Source organism: Macrobrachium nipponense, chromosome 44 (genome assembly GCF_015104395.2).
Source record: "Macrobrachium nipponense isolate FS-2020 chromosome 44, ASM1510439v2, whole genome shotgun sequence".
Taxonomy (NCBI): Eukaryota; Metazoa; Arthropoda; class Malacostraca; order Decapoda; family Palaemonidae; genus Macrobrachium; species Macrobrachium nipponense.
The window spans coordinates 33,433,532-33,455,092 of NC_087221.1; the positions used below are offsets into that span (position 1 = coordinate 33,433,532).

Below are 21,561 nucleotides of genomic sequence, written 5' to 3' on the forward strand. Positions count from 1 at the left end.
ATTTCCAGAGATTAAAAAAATTATTGAACAATTATTTAAAGCGATTTCCCAAGGGTATTCTGTGGGTATTTGTTGACCTGTACCTTTTTTTTTTACATAAAGAGCTTCTTGTGGGCTTTTTTTTTTTTTTTGTTTTTAGAAACTCACATTTCAACAGGGATGCATCCTAACCAAATCTTTCGGAACCTAACGAAGGAGTTGATATTTATATTTGGACAGTTTTAAGTCCGCCCACTCAAGTTATGATATGAGGACTTTTAACAAAAGGATTTGTCTCTATCGTTCGCGTCTTTTTCATCCCGTTAAAAGAAAAAAAAAAAGCGCTCCGAAGTTACCAAGGGTGTTGTCTATCGGCGTGAAGGTCTCTATTTTTTTTTTTTCTCCAAGATTTTCTGAGAAGTCCAGGCGTAGGTCATCATTATTATGCTGACGTCAGCTACAGAAACCAGTCAGTCAGTCAGCTAGCTCCGTGTAGTCTGTTATGTCTGGCGCAGGATGTTTTTCTCCTAGAAATTTTCCAAGGCCTGATGCCTCGGGCCGACGTCGGAAGGTGACTCCCCATGCAATGGATGAGTAACTTTCCAACGCGCGCGCACACACACACACACACAACGAACACACACACACACTACACACACATATATATATATATATATATATATATATATATATATATATTATATATTAATGTTTGTTTGTTTGTGTATGAAGATTTGTCATTCAAACGCTCTTTTAACATCCTATGTTGATTAAGTAATGTTCCACAAATATCACTTTATTCATAAATATAACGTATATCATATCTCAGAAGCAGGTACCTTCATCTTGTTTAGTGTGCGCTGATTTCCACGTTCGCCCTCGTCACCCATTCAGTATGAAAGAAAATGATGATAACCTTAGAGCCCTTGAACCACATCTGAACCTGAGATATTACCATGTTTACGTACACTCACAATCGTTCTTCTTGCGTCTTGCGAGCTCCATCAAATCCCGGGAAACGAGTTCATTTCGCGGAGCCGTTGTAGGGGTATAAGTAATGGTGGGGGTTTTGGAGGCGGGCAGGGGGTTAGCTCTGGACTCCTTACAGGCTCACCCAAGAATTACCAGTCAAACCAAACTCACCTGCCTATAACGAAATTACTTTTTCATGTGTAATTTCATTCATGACCTGTCTTTCCTTTAAATTAGGACTAGTTTGTTTCATATTTTCCCTTTTGCTGCAACAGTTTATGTATAGATAGGTACGTGTTTGTTTATGTGTGTGTAAGTGTATGTGTGTGTGTCTGTTTTTGTGTATGTGTGTGTATACTTCGGTGTACTCTCCATGACTGAACCTCTTTAAGGCAGAAAAGGGAAGAGATATCGTGCATAAAACATAGTTAATGTAGTACTCTGCGAACGAGATAACGAAGTATGAACAAAGAATTCATTATGGGGCCCAGGTGCCGTTGGAATGAGTCAGAGTGACACTCAAAGACTGTACAGTTGAAGTGAATAAGCGAATGAATAGGAAGCTGAATCACAGACAGGAAGTAGACTGATGCGCTTCAGCACAGGTGTGCTCTACATAAAGGTTAAAGATGCAATGTGCACACTGTCCAGGGTCGATGTGCTGTGTATGATCTGGGTTGAGAGTCTGCTAGGCATTTTAGTCTACTGATACGTGACTGGTAAGTGTTCCGTCAACACTTCAGGAGGCAGAGAGCTTGTGGAATACTTGTTGTCAACAGTGTATTCGTCTAGTCTTTTTTTATTTCCTATTTGAGGAAAAGCAAGAATTCGCTTGCCTTGTGCATACACAAGCCAACTTGGTCCTGGGACACACATGCAAGCAGCACCCCCACTCACAAACAGGCGCCCTTACATGCCATTACGTCGCGGTAAACAAGCCCATTTTATAAACATACCCCAGAGGTAAGCTTATACCTTCACCGTACTGTGTTGCGATTAAATCTTCGGAATTTTTACGGCGGGGGAAGGAGGGAGGAAGACGATAGGAGAGCATTAGCGGAACATTCGAGAACAGCGAAGGCAAACATGTAAACGACGTGGGATACACGTAACACGAACTCCACATTAGTCTTCGGGGGTCGTTTAATCTCCAGATGCACGCCGTGACGTCATCTCCAATTGCATGAGAGTCAAGAGAGCAGTTGCGAACGTGATGTAATGACTGTACACCATGTTTCTTCACCCCCCCTCCCCCCCCCCGTCCTCCCTTTTCCTACCTCCTCCCATATCCCCTTTTCCGCCATTTTTCCATCCCCCTTTCCTCCATCTTACCCAGTCCCCCATTTCCTCCCTTTTCCCATTCCCCTTGCCTTTTCCCAATTTTTCCCCAATCCCCTTCCATCCCCTCTCTCTCTTTTTCCCCTCCCCCACCTTTCCTCCCCTATCCCCTCCCTTGGATTCCCCTCCCTAGCCCCAGCAGGAGAAAATCCATTGCACCCTTTTTCAGGTGCGACTTGAAGACCATGAAAATTCCTAGGTGAGAAGAGTCATTGAATTTTCGGATCGAATGACTGTAATCAGAGAACTGGACGAGGGAGGTAGAAACCACCGCTTCACAACTTTAGGGGTCTGTGTGTGCATGTATGTATGTATGTATGTATTCTTGCTTTGCATCTACGTCTGTAATGATTCCTCGCCCCGCCCCCGCTCATTGCAGCCGGCTTTATATTGCAATAAGGAAGAAGAGAGACGTGTGTTTTCATCCCGGTTCCCAGACGGTCCTCTTCTCCTACTCGCCTTGCATGACGAAATTTCTTCTTCTTGCACGAAAGAAGCGGAAATGTTTGCTCTAACCCAAAACCTTCGCTAGACAGGTTGCGTAATGTCTGCGAGAGAGACTGATGAGGTGAGGGAGGAGAAGGAGGGCGAGAGGAGGGGAGGGAGAGGGAGAGGAGGGGGGAGATGAAGAGAGGGAGATGGTTATGGTTGGAAGGGCGAGAACGGATTTGTTGCACTTATCAGCTTTTCTGCATCTGGCATCATGTGTAGCCATCTTTAACTGCCTGGAAAGAAACAATAATTATATGTATCTTGACCGCCCTCCATTGCGTTGGGTTGTCAGTTGCTCAGTGCTGGCACGGGCTCTTGCCTATAAGAGCCCCCGTAATCGTCAGGATAATCAATTTATTACATGACTCAACGAATTAGCAAGCAAATAAGAGCTCAAGTCTTGCCGGCGGCTGAATTTTAAGGAGCTACTCTCCACGGGCGGCCTCTGTAGTACACAATACATTTAACCTCTGTGAGACTCTCTCTCTCTCTCTCTCTCTCTCTCTCTCTCTCTCTCTCTCTGAATTCGTAGCTCCTGAGTCTCCAGACATTGCCATTTCATTTCATTGCACAGTAGCGTCGAGTCCGGCTGGCACGAACATGATTTGCAATGATAGAGAAAGGGAAAGAAGGCTATGAAGATTGTATTTAGTTCGTATCTTCGTAGGAATACACAATAGGGATGCCCATACGGGTCAAACCATAACAATTAATAGTATAAGATCTCCAGAGAGGACCGTAGTCACGGCGGAGAGACGAATGCATACTGCAGGCACGAGGAAGAGGAGGAGGAGGAGGAGGAGATAGCCGGTCCTCCTCCTCCTCCTCCTCCTCCTCCTCCGCCGCCGCCGCCGCTCAGGTTGCGAATTGCCCCGAGATTTATTGGTAAATCGAACACGAGACGTGTCTGCTCTCGCATACGTAACTCGCACAGGATGATAAAAGAAGCACAAGAGGACTTCGATTATTGCCGACCGTTCCAGACTGTGAGTAGTGGACTGCTTCTGCTAGGGTCTTGTGTGTGTGTGTGTGTGTGTGAGTGCTGTCGCACGAGAGAGAGAGAGAGAGAGAGAGAGAGAGAGAGAGAGAGAGAGGAGGAGGGTCCGTTGGACATGTGTATGTGTATATGTGTTGGTCAAAGAGAGTTCCAGCAGTCTGTATGGAAGCACCTACTTAAAAGCGTATGGGTGTGTTTCTGATCAGGGATAGCTCTGTGTGTGTGTCTGTGTGTGTGTGTGTGTGTCATTCTCATACACAAGCTGGATTTGCCAGCGCTGATTATTCGGATGAAAATTATTTATGCAAATTTAGTTAATGACTAGATTTGACGTATGCCTTCATCATCCTTATACGTATGCGGCATAAAAAACTTTTTTTTTGTGGGGTGGGGGATACAGCCCTCTTTTCAATAGTTGTAAAGTTATTTGGAAGTGTATGATTATAACTATAGTTTAGAAATGTAGATTTACTTCAAACGTGAATGTGGACAGGTAGGTATAAACGTCATTCAAGATCAGAGGAAAGTTTAGGGTTTTTGTATCTATGTAGAAGAGTGACAAGACCATGCATGTGGTTGTGTAGAAGTAAGAGAGGACTCCCTATATGATTCTGTAGAAGGGCGAGTGGACTTCGTATTATGATTTTGTAGCGTTGCAAGAGGTTTCATATGTGATTATGTAGAGGACTTCGAATGTTATTATATTTGTAGATTGGAAAATGCGTTTGTTTGCTTGTTTGTTTGTTTGTATGAACGCTATACAAACCCACATTTCTTGACCAATTTTGATGAGAATTTTACCATAGAATACCCTACCCCACAAGAAGGTTTTAGTCGAATTCCAAAATTCGAGGGCTGTTTTTAAGGGGGTCATTACCCCTATTTTTCATACCCCCTTCATTTTTACAAATCCACATTTCTTGACCGATTTTGATGAGATTTTTTTCACCATAGACTCGCCCTCTCTCTCCCTGAAACCGAGCCGATTGTGTCCGTGAAACGGGGGTGGTTGTGTCCGTAGATTTAATAACAACGAATTTATAGTACTCAATTTCAGTGTACGTATGACTTACTGTATGGGAATGAATGCTTTGGGGTGAAAACATCAATGGCACCAAAGAGGGTTGGGTTGGGAAGGGGGGCGACAGAGAGAGACTGAGAGGGAGAGGAAGTGAGAGAGAGATAGTATAGGAGGTGTTAGGGAGGAGAAAGAGGAAAAAAGACAGGGAAGGTTGGAGAGAGAGAGAGAGTAGAGGTGGTGCTAGGGAGAAGAAAGAGGGAAAGTGAGGGAGAGAGAGAGAGAGGGGGGGGGGGGCGAGCTGGTTTTGAGACGGAGAGAGAGAAAGAGAGGAGAGGTGTGGTTGATAGGGAGAAGAAAGAGGGCAGAAAGTGATGGGGAGAGAGAGAGAGAGAGAGAGAGAGAGAGAGAGAGAGAGAATTTATCAGCTGTCATTTAGAGTTATCCCGGGCAGCGCTGGGTTGGTCAGCTAGTATTGTATATATGTGTAGAAAAACAGCGAAATACTGCACAGCGATTCGTTGAAAGCAGCTTTGGGGGTTTGGTTGGTGGGGGGGGGGGGAGGGGCCGTTGTGGGAGGGGTTCATATTTCCAGCTTCAGAGAGGTCGTTACGAAAGAACGTACGCCTGGCGATGATTAAGATTGGGCAACAGTGCACCCAAGGCATTTCCTGCGTTCTTTTTCCTCGTAAAGAATTTCCTAGTGTTAAAAAATATATATATATATATTTATACGTACATCTCCTAAAAGGACGTCATTTGTTTTGATGTTGCTTAATTTTTGTTTCTTTAATATAAAGGTTTGGTTTACCTTAAAATTATGGTTCGATTTCAAGAATAATCGACGTTGAGTCGAATTAAATCGATAAGGAAGGGATTGGACTAAATCGATTAAAATTAAAGTAAATACACTTAGAATGCAGATGAATCCTAATTCGACCAATAACAGATCAGATACACTAAGAATTCAATTGAATCCATTGAAATCGCCACGTGATATGACGTATTTGTCTAGGTGTTGAATTTAATCAACAAAGGTCAACCAAAGACAGATTAGATACACAAAAGAATTCAATTGAATGCCTTAAGAATTAGGTTAAATCGCCCCACGGCGAGATATATTTATCCAAGTATAGAATTAAGTCAACCAAGGATTGAATTCCAGTGGTGAATTACTCAAGGATTGCCATTGAGCAAAACCACCAAAATAGTATTGCAACTAGGTCATGATTTTCATGGCGCGTCTGTCGTCCCCGTGAGCGCTTCGTCTCCCACACACACACACACACACACACACACACACACACACACACACAGACCTTTCAACATAATAGATTAGATTCGCTTGGTGATGACGCTGGGATGTAGCGTTGTTTGCAGTGCATTGTCTCCTCGAGATTATGATGACGTCATATCGTTGGCGTTTTTTATCATTCGTTGCATAATTTGTCTGGAGATTTTTTTTTTTTTTTATTAAAGTCCCTCGGTTTCAGTTTTCAGTTTTCTGTCGTGAGGAGTACGCCAGAATGATAATGTTTTCCTTTAATCAGTTGTAATCTTGTTCCTGCTTTTTGTCTTTTTTTTTCCGTTATTCTTTCTTTTATTTGTGTTGTTTTAAGTTTTTTTGTCTTTTTAGTTACGGTATCGTTAATCATTTAAGTTGCATTATTTTTGTTTTTATAATGTCTATTATTTAATCATCTTTTTAGTTGATATATCGTTATTAATTTTACTTTCATTATTTCTGTTTTGATAAAGTCTGTCTACTATCATTTTTTTTTTTAGCTAAGATATCGATTTGATATTGGGCGGTTGCCCTGGAATGGCGTAGGAGTTAGGGATTGGGAGGTAGGGCGAGGGGGAGGAGTCGGAGTGGTTATGGCTATATAATACAGGCAAAGTGTCACGCGTCCTGTCTTGTTCTGTCGATGTCTCGACTCGACATCGTCAGCGGACGCAAGTATGCGGGGAATAATTGGTCATGCCTTTTTGGCGTTTACGTCATCTGATTCTCCGTCTCGCCGGGGAAATTCATTGTCTGGAAATCCGTCGTCTGTCTCCGGGAATGCGCGGTACATTATTATTTTTCCGCCTCTCTGCGCACGTAAGAGTTAATGCAGCGTATTTTGGGATTGCGTGATTAACCCCAAACTTCTATCTTCTCTCCTGCGTTTTTTTTATTTAGTTCGGGCTTGGGCTAGACATGTGTCCCATTATTGGCCTTTACAGTTAAAAGAATAATTGTACATTTAAAGATGCTTTAGTTTGTGTTTGTGAATTTTTTTATATATATAATTTTTCCATTTCTTTCTTTAGTTTTTATTTATATACTGTGTTCGCTTAATTTATTAGTTTGTGTATTTATTAGCAGTCAGATCTTGTATGTCTTATGTAAAAATTCCAGAAAATGCAATCCAAAAAAATTTGAGGGAAAAATTACATATTATATTATTATAAACATATATATAATAATATACTATAGATATTATAATATAATAATATTAGTATATATATATAATATATATATAATATTATTATCTATATATATATATTATATATGTGTGTGTATATATATATATATATATATATTATATATAGTATATATATGTGTGTGTGTGTGTGTGTGTGTGTGTGTGTGTGTTGTGTGTATTAAACACACGGTAAATTTATGTATGCATGTACGTATGTACATATTATCGTTATTAATATTAAAGAAATATCCAAATGTGAAAAATGGAAAGAAGAAAGACTTATAAATAAGAACGAAAAGACATAGCAAAAATTATATTTTGATACGCACATACGATCAATGTCGTATCATGTGTTAAGCAGTTTTCCTGTATATTACTTCATTTAGTTGGTCATGACAGTGTCATCGTTTCTGTGACTCACGCTTTGCGCTACATAATATGTAACACAGAGATACATATTCTGTCGACGGGAACAGAAGAGAAGTTTGTAAAAAATTAAAAAAAATTAAAAAAAATAAATAAATAAAAGGATGGCTGGGATAAATGAAATAGATTCGGGATCCATTCAATTGAAATGCGTTTGATAAGACAGGGTATACTCGACACGTCATTGCTCAGTCAAAGGCTCCGTATTTAATATTCAGTTTGTCGCTTAACTCTACTTACTCCCCCCCTCCTCCCTCCCCTTTCCCCTCCCCTCCCCTCCCCTCCCCGCGGGGACCATTTTTGGTCTGCTGAGAAAACAGTCGGCTCTGTCAGAGGATTATTTAAGACCGACTTAAGCTGTCGATGCTCCCCGGGCGGCTCCCGTTTCGCAAATAGGTTAGGCGTCTTGAACACCTTCTGAACGCAACTGGACTTGAAGTCTGCTCTTATGTTCCTGAGGTCTCTCTCTCTCTCTCTCTATCTCTCTGTCTGTCTGTCTGTCTGTCTCTCTCTCTTTGCTGTGTGTGTGGTGTGTGTGTATCCCCGTATATTTGTGAAACAGGTTCGTTTGTATGATTAGTGAATGGGTTCTGTTATTCCTTTGGTGTATATATATATATATATATATATATATATATATGGGATATATTTGGGTTATTTATTTATAACAGTATATAGAGAAATAAATTAAATATACATATATATAGATATATATAATATATATATATATCTATTATATATATATTTTTTTATATTAAGAGATAAAAAATTAAAATAATTATATATAATATTATATATAATATATATTAATTATATATATATAAAAAAGAGAGAGAGAGAGAGAGAGAGAGAGAGAGAAGAGAGAGAGAGGAGAGAGACATATATATATATATATATATTTATATATATATATATATTATATATATATATATATATATATATTATGATATATACAGGGTGGGCCAAAAGTAGCCTCACAGTTAAAACAGAATAAAAAATAATTTATTAAACGCATAAAACTTTTCAGACATGATAAGTGGCATATTTAAGAATGAGTGACATGAAAAGGATAAAAATAAGTAGCATGTATTAATGGCACAGTATTAATTTTCTATTGAAGAGTACTTTGAATGAGAAACAGTTCATGAAGTAACTGTGAGGCTACTTTTGGCCCACCCTGTATATATATATATATATATATATATATATATATATATATATATATATATATATATATATATTATGCGTGTGTGTGTACCGAGCAGAATCACTTGATTCATAAATCTTAAAATTGTAGCGTTTAGTTTTGGTTTAAAGTAGCATCTCAAATTGAAAAATAATTCCTATCTATAATTATATTTTTCGTAAGATGAATTACTTTCCTTTGCAATTTCTAATATATATTTATTTGTCTTTTGCAATTTCTAATATATATTTATTTCTCTTTTCAGGTAAGTAGAGATGATACACGTGATCTTGTGATTTTGGGTCAGGTAATCTATGTATGACTGGGATTATTAATCTCTTCTTTGGTTTTACTGTGGTAAATTTTTTATATTTAAGAAAGTTTATGTTTTTTGTTCTTTGTATGTGTACGTCCCCCACTTTCTTAGTTGAAAATTTGTCCACATATGCAACTTTCCACTTTTTTTTGTGATGCATTAGAATGAGGTCATAGTCATACCTAAGAGGTCGGAGGTTAAATAGAAATTTTATTTTGGCTATAATTTTTTAACTACGAGAAAAATAGACTTCCTTTTTGGAATGCGCATTGCATTTTTAATTCCGGAGTACAGAATGAAGTCAATGTCAGATTTCAGGAGTCAAAAGAGAAATATTGAATCCTGACCCTAATATTGTAAGTACAAGCGATAGTGGAATGATATTCTCGTGTCTAATTTAGTAACGATGCTGATGTGCAGTGTGATTTAGATCATTGCCATGGCCATACCTACTTAGAGGTCGAAGGTCATTTATGAGTATAATCTTGGCCATACCTTTATTCTTTAAAAGGGACAAGATCGTACATAAGAGGTAAAAATTCAAATGAGGGTTTAACCTTAGCTGTGACTCTGGTACTGCAAAGAGATAATGACTTAAGATTTGGTATATGTTATCCACTAATAATGTCGATGCTCACTTCAAGACCTAGGTCCTACTCAGCGGGAAAGGACTTAAGAATTGGACTTTAGCCATAGCAGGTCAGGGTCATTTGTACCTCCCCTATGGAATTGCGCTAATGTTACCTAACAACTTCCAACATACATGGAAAAGTTCCTTTAAAAAGGTTCGTTTATCTAGCAACTACCGGCATCGATGTAAAACTTAACGTTGGTATGAATGTGTACTGTAAATGCAAAATTAGGATAAGAAAAATGTAATGTTATACCAGCACTTATGTGTATTTACCGTAGTATACACATCTGAGGATGTGAAAGCAGTTAATTCACATAAGCTCTGATTAAGCATTCTTTGATTTCCCCCTTATTCGGGTATTAAGGGCATATTTTCATCAAACACTGGAGCTATTATGCCGCATTTATTTGCATACGTACATACATACAACCCATATATATATATATATATATATATATATATATATATATATATATGTGTGTGTGTGTGTGTGTGTGTATATATATATATATATATATATATATATATATATATATATATATATATATATATATCTAGCAGAATATCCTTTCGGTGTATGGACACCTCACACCTCTCGGATTTGTAGATGACTCCCGTTCACTGGATCTGTGGATGGCGCTTATCCATAGTATAAGGATTTATGGGTGGCTTGTGGATGGCACACATCCCTTGGCTATAAGGACGCGTACATCCACCGATTTGCGAATGGCCGTTATCCATTGTCGGGTCGAGGCTGAAGCGTTTTGGACATTGAGCCGCTACGACCCGGAAAGGTCGTCCTCGAGAAAGGCTCCGGAGACCTTAACATTGTTGGAAACGGATTGGGTTTGATGCGCCGACCGTAAAAGAATATTACGACCCTCGGAGGGGGGTGGGTAGGGTGGGTGGGTGGGGGGTGGGGGTTCAGTATATATATAGGCGAGGTGAGGTCGCCGCGGGCTCCTTTGTCCTTGCGAATTGTCCAGGGAAGGGCTGCCGTTGTCCTGTTTCCTTCGCTTCCCAAATTTCCTCTCCTTATTTTCATTTCATTAACGGTTGGAGGAGACGTGTTTTGATTACCGGCCAATCAAACTAAGTTTCTACCAATTTTATTCTTTACACGACGGTGATTTGGAGAAGATAATGTAAAGGAAAAGAGAGAGAGAGAGAGGAAGAGGAGACAGAGAGAGAGCGAGAGAGAGAGAGAGGAGAGAGAGAGAGAGAGAGAAGGTGGCTTGTGGGGAGAGAAATGAATCTATGGTGCTAGAAGATTTTATTGCTCCTGCTGATCATCGATACCCTTCTTAGAGAATTTGTTTGGTAACTGGGAAAGAGGGGGAGGGGGATGCAGAGTGGCCCTCGTGGAACCGACGTTTAGGGATGAGGGGGGGGGGGGGGAGAGAGGCCAACTGGTGGCGTTGACAAAGACTGTCCTGTCGTTGTTGAAAGCGGTCATAAACGCCGCCGCCAACGCATTCGCTTCTTGCGGTCAAACTTTGGTTGACGTTCTGATCCCTTCCGCTTCCTCCTCTCCCTCCTCCATAATCCGTCTGTCCTCTCCCTCCCATTCCCCCTCACCCATTCCCCCTCCCATGCATTGTCAGACGCCTTTGCTCAGCGGATAGCTGAGGGCCAATTATAGCAGCTAAAATTCGTTGTTAGAATCTCTCTCTCTCTCTCTCTCTCTCTCTCTCTCTCTCTCTCTCTCTCTCTCTCTCAGAGGTGAAGTATTTATCATTAAATGTTTTCAGTAAGGCACTCTTAGTCTATATAGAATCAATAACCACTGTGTATTTCATAAGGAAAAAGAAGAATTAAAATTCTATGATAACAGAACCTGGTGTGAAAGTTCAAATAAATTTCATGGTATATATTTTACCTTTTGTGATCATTCTCTCAGATTTGTTTTCCAGTCTCCAACAGTTTCGGAGACGGAAAATTTCGATCAATGCTCAACATTCAACCATTCTCGGGGGGGGGTTGAAGATTCTTCCCAGGTGTGGAGAGATTCCTTATTCCGATTACCCCAATTCTCATTATTCGGTGCCAGTCGTGATGGCCACCATTGGTGGAACTTTCGTGAAAATCCACACGTAACTTCCCGCAATAATCTTGCTGACAAACAGGCATACTAACAAACAAACCCAGCGCAAAGTATAAACTCTTCCTACTTCGTATAGCGGGTAATGATTCACAGCTTTCCAGTTTCTTGAAAGGAGGACGCCTCGTCCAGAAGCCCCGGATCCCATCCCACAAGGTTTCCCTTGGAAGTAACTAAGATTAGAATAAGTTATTTTAACTCGAAGGTCGGAGAGGTATATAACATGACAGCGTCGTCCCTATTCTTGGGAAGTGGATAGCCCATGGCAACTGCCGGTCTCCATAGATTTTGTTTTTGTCCACAAATCTGGAAGAAGTACAAGGACAGCCATTCGATCCTGCTGAGCCGACCATGTTGCTCACACACCGTGATCAGTAATGTTCGATGGAGTCGTTCATTCATTCATTCTGAGTTCCGGGCCTTAGGGGTTGCTGGGGCTCTGGGTGGGGAGTGAGTCTTAGAGGCAGGCCAGGGAAATCGAACGGAGGTTTCATGTTGTAGAGGACACGAGGAATTGTCCCCGTTTTGAAAAGGTCGTGCATCATGGTAATTGGGAGTTGTCGTAAATGCCAGACCTCGTCGGTGGAGGCAGAAGATAATATTATGACAAAAACAATAAAATTAACTGTAGATCTGAAGGTATTCGCATTGTTTACAGTTATATTTAAAAAAAATATGAAAATCCTTAATGAGAAACTAGAAGTACTCGAAATATATCTAAGTGGCTATCGCTATCTTATTATTATTTGGACATATACAGAGTACGATATTAAGTGGCATTATTTCTTGGTAATGGACAATATACAGAGTACGATATTAAGTGGCATTATTTCTTGGTAATGGACAATGAAAAGATAACTCGTCACTTCACAGAAGACAGGAAAATACTTTTATTTTCTACCATAGCATTTGTTTTGAATAAAATGATGGTAAAGAGAAGGAAGTATTCAGCGCTGAATATGGCCGGAGTCCCAGATTTACTTTTAAAAGTACATGCGTTAAACTGCTTCATTTATTCCCCTGTAAAATGATAAAAGAGCAGTTTGTCCTTTTAATGTCTCAGTGTCATCGGGGGTAGGAGTAATACTATTAATTAGAAGTGTTTAATTCACATTATGACTTTGCTTTGTAGACGGGGGATCGTCGGAATGAAATATGGTAAAACTGGAACGTAGATTTTCGCAAGCATCGTTTCCGACTGGCAATGGAAGGTGTGCAAATAAAACGAAGTTCTTGATTTTTATTGGTCTCTCTCTATAGTCAAAGAATGTTAGAATGGGATTGCAAATTTATTGTCCTTTATTTGTTTGTTTATTTTGGGCATAAACACACCATACGTAAATCACGACATTTTATTTCGCGGGGATAAAGCGCAACGCTCTCGAGAAACCCTAGGCGCGAGAACCCTATAAGGCTTTAGGGTTCCTAGGGCTCCAGCAAGCTTCAGGTCTTTTCCCGGCTTTTGGGTCACATAGTCTTCCCTGATTGGGCACTTGCTTTTGTAAGGCCCACATAAAGGGAGGAAGGGGGGGATGGTGGTTGGTGGCTGCTATTAAATGGGCATAAAGAAGCGAGGACTATAGTGTACTTTCGAGGGTTAAGTTATATGATGGGATAAGGACGTGGCAGGGGTGGGGTGGGGTTGGGGGAGGGTGGGAGATTGGATGATGGGTGGAAGTTGAGATTGCAAGCCCTTTTACTCCTTTATCCCATGAATTGCAACAGGGAAATTGCCCGCTCCTGCCAAGAGGCCCATGCGGCTTCTTTCTTGCGCCGAGTTGCCAGCGGTCATTTACTGGGTTCTCCCTGGGCGGTTAAGTGGAGAATTTTTCCGCCAATTTTTACAAACATGGCGGAGTCGATCTGGTATGTGGTTCAGGGATTTAGTGAATCTGTGCCTTTTTCTCGTGTGTCATTTTGCTGTCTTTGTTTAAGGAAGCATTTTCTGCTTGTCAAGTATAACTCTAAAATATTTTATCGACAACGTTTACCAAGAGATGATGGATTCATTATAGCTACTAAAGCTGGCGTCACAACACTTAGGTTATTGACGCCGTAATAAATAAAAGAATGAATAAACAAATAACTTTAAAAGTGAAAAAGAGGTGCAGAGAGGGGGAGAAGTCGCCTTTGCTTTGACGACTCTTCCTTTGCAATTGTCCGACCAAGTCGTCATAGTCACCCCTCCTGGCTGTCTCAAAATCAAAGATTTATATATATATAAAAAGGAAAGTATTTTTTCCAGACCCTTCAGTAATTGCAGTTCATCTCTACTCCCTCTGTTACCTCCGTGGATGGGAGGGGAGGGGTGAAAGCAGTTTTGATCTCTCTTTATTGTTACATATAAATAAATAAAAAAAAAAAGAGGAGGTAAGTGTGTGAAGGGGTCTAGTGGTGGGAAAGTGGGTTGGGGTATGAGCCCTCCTATTGCCCTATTGCCATGTCTTCTTTATCATCTCTCCCTCTCCCCTCCCATCCCATCCCATCCCTTCTCCTTTCCACTTTCCATCTCTCCGTCATATCTCCTTGTCTCCCATGTCTATCTCTTCTTCTTTCTTCTGCAGCCTTGCCTCTCTCTCTCTCTCTCTCTCTCCCTGCGACGTCAGCCTTCCCTGGCCCCCATGTGTATCCGTTTTCTCTGTGTGTCCTATTCGTTTAGACCTCCCTAGGTTTACACAGAGGACCACTGCACGACGGAGTTCTTCCTCAACCCCTACCCCCCCCACCCCCCCCCCCCCCCCCCCCCCCCCCCCACCCCACCCCAACCAACCCCCTCTCTCAGCTCCTTCTTCCTTATTTCATACAAAGGACACAAGACATTTACTTTTTCGTGCGTTGACGTCGTTCGAAGATATATACTACACAGCAGCAGCGCGTAATGATTGATCGCTTCGCGGAAGCATATACGAGTGAATGAAAAAAAAAAAAAAAGAAAAGGAAGCTTATTTGGGCCGAAGTAAAAATAAATTTGAAAGATTCTCCACATAAAGCCAGACGGAGGTGACGGTCTCTTGAGTTAGGCCTCGAGGACGGGCGTGACGTGGGAGGTGGGAGGGGATGGGGGGGGGGGTGTTTGTGTATGGGGGAGGGGGAAGGGGGGAAGAGGAAGGATATAAATGACGGAGCCATAGGTATAGACGTTTGAAGGGGGAGGGGTGTGTAGTAGTGGGTATGCGTGGCTAGGGTAGGGATGGGGGGTGAGGGAGAGGGAGATAGTGAATGTGGCGGTGTGAAATGCAGGGCCTCCTCCTCTTCTTCTTCTTCTTCTTGAGGGTTTTCATGGGTCATTGCCCCCCTCTGGCTTTGAATGAACAAAGGAGGGGGGCGGTTGGCCTGTGGGAGCGAGAAGAGAGTCACCGCGGTTGAATTTGTCGATGCCATATTCACGTCTTTGTACTCGGTCGAGTTGCTATTTTTGGATGCAGGTCATAATATATGTTGTGTGTGTGTGTGAGTGCGTTTGTTTCGCAGGGGTTTATATAGTCGGTGGACGAATGGAGTCGTAATAGGCGAGTTGTATTTATATGCGTTGTAAGTACTCAAGTCGTGCGTGCGTGTGTGTATTATATATATATATATATATATATATATATATATATATATATATGTGTGTGTGTGTGTGTGTGTGTGTGTGTGTGTGTGTATATGTATATATGTATATATATATATATATATATATATATATATATATATATATACACATAATGCATACATACGTTCACACATATACTGAGTTTTAAGTTAATTTAAGTCTCTTCGGTGCTTGAATGGGTTACCAGTAAGGAATGTCAGTCGCACATCGGCACCGAATCCCTTTTGCACATCCTTTTTTGGGGGATTAGCAACCTCATCCCAGCAAAGTGTATGGAGTCCCTACTTGAAGGTGGAAAATTGTGCCCCCCCAAAAACCCCCTTAAACAGGAAAAAAAAAAAAAAAAAAAGTTTAAACTAGTTGCTAAGATGCTGATTGATTATTGGAATGGAAAACTTAAATATATATTGATAAGATTTAACCATAGGAAATTAAAAAAAAACAATCGTTATTAATGAAAAACGAAGCAAAGTGGACTGTTTATAGCCACTGAATTTTAGATGGTGGAAAATTAATATTTCTTGGAAATACTGATTGAAACCAGATACTGACAAGATCTCAGTTTGAGATATACAAATTACGTTGGTTAAAACAATCTAAGTTTTTATCAAGAAGTTATAAAGTGGTTAAAATGGTTTGGTGTCGAGGATTTTGTTTTTTAGAAAAAATTATAAATTTGCGAAATTTTGCTGAAAACTGTAAAATTCTGGAATGTTTTTTTAATCATTGTAAATATGTTGAACATTTTGCTGAAATTTGCATATTATCGAAATATTTTCTGCGACGTTTATACATTTGTGACATTTATTATATCATTTATAAATTTTCGAAATCTGGACAGGAAAATTGTATGAAGTGTCGAAATACTTTTGGTATAGATTTGCAAAGTATATAATATTTTTGCTCTGATTTGTGAAACATCTTGTGCAAAACTTTTATTTTATTTCACATAAGTTCGCGAAATATGTATGATTCGGTATCTGTGACAACCTAATTTTGGAGTTCTGTGTTGCTTGCCATGGAAATATATTGTTCTTCGTCAATATATTTAAAGTAATGGCCACATGAAATTATTCATTTCACGCTTAGTAGCCCTAATGAATGGACGAATAAAATTAAATGATGAAAAATTAATATGCAAATCAGATTTGTTTCAAGTTAGCGTATTTGTAAATGGAGGTAAATCCATTTTAATGGATAATGATTATAATCCTACAGGACTTTTTTTTAACCATTTACATAAAAATAAGATCCTAATTTTCTTCGTATGTACTAAATATAATAGTTTACTTGATTTCTTATATTAATCAGTATTGTGTATATCACAATTTGCATTAATTATGTAGTTATAAGCATCCCAATTTATATATATGTGTTTTTGTACGTGCAAAGTATAGTCAGGTAGGGTAGATTCTTTGCCCCAGAGAGAGAGAGAGAGAGAGATCCAAATTTGTTTTCTTTTGCTACGGGCTCCGGGTGATTCCCTTTTTATTCAGGACGTAATCTTATCCTGATATTGAAGTATTTTCGGACAGGCAGATGCCGGATAAATAAATAGAACGCGGTGGTCAATCGGGACAATCCGAGACCGCCCGGTAACGTAATCGCCCTTAGAGCACCAGAATGGGCGGGGAGAAAGAAGCACATAAGTGTGCTGCAACAACAACAACAACAACAACGAGGCTGCCGGAATGCGTCACAACAGCATCACAACAGCGCCAGATACTGGCGGGGTTATATGTTTTGACAGACGTCGTCCCTCTCGCAATTCGGGGACGGCTATCGGGGGCCCAGTCGCTTTCTTTTTTACGTCCCTTCGCCTTTTTTTTTTTTTGCCCACTTTGTGTTTGAGGGGGCTCGGGTGGGCACTTAACGTTCAGTTTATATGAATGCGCGCTCGATGACACCAACGTGCGTGGACTGAATAATGCGCTTCGGACCGTAGGAGTCAGTCGCGTTCAGTCGGAATGTTTAGGTGCTGAATGTCGCTGTCGAGGATGATGGGAAGAAATTCCTCGTGCCCATGGTGCATTAACTGTCGACGTTCATAGAAGTTTCTTTTTTTCAACCTGCTAAGTAAAATGTATTCGAACAAATAACCGTAGAAGATCGTGTTGTTGATTACTAATGATGGACTGTTAGAGTTAGTCTCTCTCTCTCTCTCTCTCTCTCTCTCTCTCTCTCTCTCTCTCTCTCTCTGTGCATTCCAAACGCCGTATGCATGTCTGTATGTATACAGGAAACTGTAAAGAATATTCACCTTTTAGTGCTACATTTGGTTAGTCTAACATTGGGCGTCGTTGTCATAACTTGCACTGTTGCTAACATCAAAACAACAAAGGAGTAGGTGTCACAACAAAATGAACGATCCAGTCGCTGCCACTGTCTGTTGTTGTTTTTGTTGTTGTTGTTGTCGCTGTTCTTGCTCAATTAAACTGGCTCTGTGCTTGCTGGCTGACGCAAGACAGCTAGATATACATCAGCAACAACGACAGACTAAGGACAGTTGCATTGCCTCCTCGCCGTTAATATGAAAGGTCTTCACCGTAGAGTTTCGCAGTCAACGCCTGAGAACGTCGAATCGTTTGAGATTATTGGTGAAAATTTTGTAAAAACCTTCGAAAAAATCGAAAAACGATTGTGCTTTCAGTGTTGAAAACATGACTCCTCATTGCGAATTATTTTTTAAGTTAATAACCTTCCGTTGAGAATACCTTATTTCGACAATAACAAACTGAGCAAAGGTTTTGAGTTCAAATAAAACCCAAGGATGAATGATATTTGGAAACTAAGACGATTTTATTCAAATTAAAGGCATCTGTGTGGAATATAAATGGTGAAGTGTTCTTGTATGCAAAAAATGAAAGTCTGAATTATTTTCTTTTATTCTTGAATGCGAAGAGTGAAAATTCAAACGATTTACAGCCATCGGGTAATATATCGTCGGTGTCTTAGCGCTTTTTGATGCTCATGTGAGCAAATCCAGCCTTGATAAACAACTCGAGGTGGCAAGCAATGTTGCCACAATTGATTTCCTATGTTGGCAACAATGCTCGGCCAATGCACACCAACCGGGGGGTTCCTTCAAAAGGAAGGGTAGTCCTACTGGATTGCCACGTCATTAAGGGTAATCCCTATGTGAAAATTCTCTCTCTCTCTCTCTCTCTCTCGCTCTCTCGTGGGCTATCCTTCCAGCAGGACTATAGTGTTGTTTATTTCGTCTTTAGTACTATAATTCGTCATCATGACTGCTGCTCCTATAGTGCTACTAATGTTGATAATACTGATAATTGTTATCATCATAAATTTTAATTTTTACCTCACGTCGAGATCGAACCCAGGACTGTCGAGTGGAAGGCAAGGAGTTCCGATCTGGAGTTGAAGTAGAAATTTATTCACGCGGTCTAATTTTCATTTTTTTTATTTACTTCTCTCATTCATCATATTATCCTTCTTAACTTTCACTCATTACTGTCGCCAATTAATAAATCACCTTAAAACATTCCAGAATATCACGAGTGTTTATTAGGAAAAAAAAACTTGCACCGTCTAATGGAGACATGACGCATATATGCAAATATATTCAAAGCTTGTTCATTCTTTTGTTTCTAAGACCATCACCTCCATTTTTGGCTTGTGTATGAGAGAGAGAGAGAGAGAGAGAGAGAGAGAGAGAGAGAGAGAGAGAGAGAGAGAGAGAGAGTTTTCCCACCTATTTTTATTGCCGTAGAAATGCCGTGCACATGAACAGAGAAATGTACAGAGAGAGAATAATAATTGTCTACATCCAAATTCCTTCATGAACACACACTCTCTCTCTCTCTCTCTCTCTCTCTCTCTCTCTCTCTCTCTCTCGCGTGGTTCAAATGCTAATTGTAATATTCAGAAGGATGATAGTCTGTATGACTTTGGCACATCGTGATTCACCGGTTATTGGGATCACGGAAGTCTGGGTATGATGAGTAAGAGCCTCTCTCTCTCTCTCTCTCTCTCTCTCTCTCTCTCTCTCTCTCTCTCTCTCTCTCTCGCTTAGTCTTTTGTTATCATCGGAAGTATTGCTTCCTTTGTATGTTGTTCGTATGCATCGGGTGCAGTAGTAGTACCATTGATCCTGCGCATGCATATATTATATATATATATATATGTATATATATATATATATATATATATATATATATACACGCTTTAGCTTTAATTTGCAGCAGTAGTGTGTGTGGGTGTATGTGTGTGTGTGTGTGTAAAACATCTCCATGCGAGTAATATCATGCAGAATCTTATTACCCGATCCGTGGGAAAGAGCTAAATACGTAGCAAATAAATGGATACGCAGGACGAAGATTGGGTCACATGACACCAAATCGTGTCGTTTGGTACGGAAACGTTCTCCCCCCTCCCCTTCCTCCCCATACCTATCTCCCTACCTTTCAAAGAATAAACAGCTCATGTTTCTGTGAAAGGAAATTTAGTTTCTTTCCTGTAGCGGATAAACAAGTAATGTTTTTTGTTTTTTTCTGTAGCACGGATAATTTCGTTGCATGGGGACTGCTTGTTTGTGGGAGTGGGGGCGGGGGAGATGTGAGAGACAGATAATAAGCAAAACCTCAGTATGCAACAGTTTATGATGAAGTTTTAAGCCAGCACGTGCGAGACGGCAATGGGAAGAGACGACGTATGCGAGAGAGTGCGTGCATTAGTACGTGCGGGACAGTGGAGACTGACGACGGAGGTGTTCGGGGGTTCCCTTTGGATTGGTGGGGGGGCCCTCGTATGCACCGGGGAGAGAGAGAGAGAGAGAGAGAGAGAGAGAGATAGCTGGGAGATTAGAGTGGGGTGACCACTTTGGGATATTTCAGTGACGCTTATAAGAGTAGCGGTGGTTGTCCAGCACTCAGGAGTCGGGACTCGGGTCTCGGGCAGACAGTCGCTGGCTGGAGTAGTTGGCGCAAGGTCACCCGGACGGGAGAGAGAGAGAGAAAAAGAGTGAGAGAGGGACTGGAGCAGTCAGACATCATCATCATCATATGTTCCAGAGCTTCCGCTATATGCTGCTCCCTCCCTCCACCCTCGTGTCTGAATGACGTCTCAGAAACGATGTCTGTGCGTGCGTCCATTATCGTTGCAAGGTGCATTTAAAATACGGCGTAAAGCCTTCTTGAAGATTTATATATTGTTCGTCAGTATATCTCGGTGCATTTGTTATTTCTCTCGCGTAGAAAGTACGTTCAAAGGACTCAAGTGAAGTGTATATGTGTTTGTGTGTGGGATTTCCCGTGAAGTTAGTGGTGATTCATGTGCTGAGAATCCAAGCTTATTTCATTATTTTAGACGGAAGGCTTACCTTCATTTAGACTTATAATCGTGCCGCCTTGGTGGATACTGTTGGAAAATGTGCTTTGAAACAGTTATATATACATTATTTTATAATAAAAAGAACCTATAGCCCCGTGTATTTATAGAGCCATATATCTGGTTTTAAGTTGTGCACAGGTTAATTCAGTCATTGCAAGAAAAAAGCGGAAATTATTTTCTTAGATGTGATTCCTCGTCTCTTGCCATGATAGGCTGGCTAGGCTGTGCGTTGGCAAGTTTTAAAAGTAGTCAGTGAAGTGGAACATGAGCTTATAAGAACAAGAGAACACATTGTTCTATAGGTTTCGAAAAGCTGCTTACAGTAACAAAGCAACTTTAGCTGGCCGAGAGAGGAGGAGGTCTGGTTGCATCATAAGCCAATACTAGACACGCGCTGTGATGTCTGGGAACCCGCCGACGTTCCTCCCCTCCCCCTCTTCCCCCTCCTCACGATCCCTTCCCTAGGTCGAGAGAGTAGGGGGGAGGCCAGTGATTGTCTGGTTTATTTCTTTTACATTTTTGACTTTCTCTTTTAGCATCGTCTAGTGCAAGCACACTCTAGCTAGATGCTGTTGTGGGTGGGGATGGGGGTGTGGGGATTGCACTGAAAGGTCGTTCGTTTTCCCTTTCTGGTGCTGTGGTTGTCATTTAATGTCATTTAATTTCCGTCTCTCTTGCTATTAGTGCGAG

General features: G+C 40.7%; 1 protein-coding gene across 13 annotated transcripts in view; it reads left to right on the forward strand.

Moving 5' to 3' along the window:
* The window catches only part of LOC135204157 (uncharacterized), a 740,069-nt gene that overhangs the window by 643,862 nt on the left and 74,646 nt on the right, over positions 1 to 21,561 (forward strand). Inside the window, exon 1 of one of the 13 annotated variants that reach the window (XM_064234189.1) lies at positions 20,404 to 20,645. The exons of the other annotated variants lie outside the window; for them this stretch is intronic. The gene's annotated coding sequence lies outside the window, so the exon portion shown is untranslated. Of the gene's footprint in view, positions 1 to 20,403; positions 20,646 to 21,561 lie in introns of those variants that run through there. 13 annotated transcript variants of the gene reach the window in all.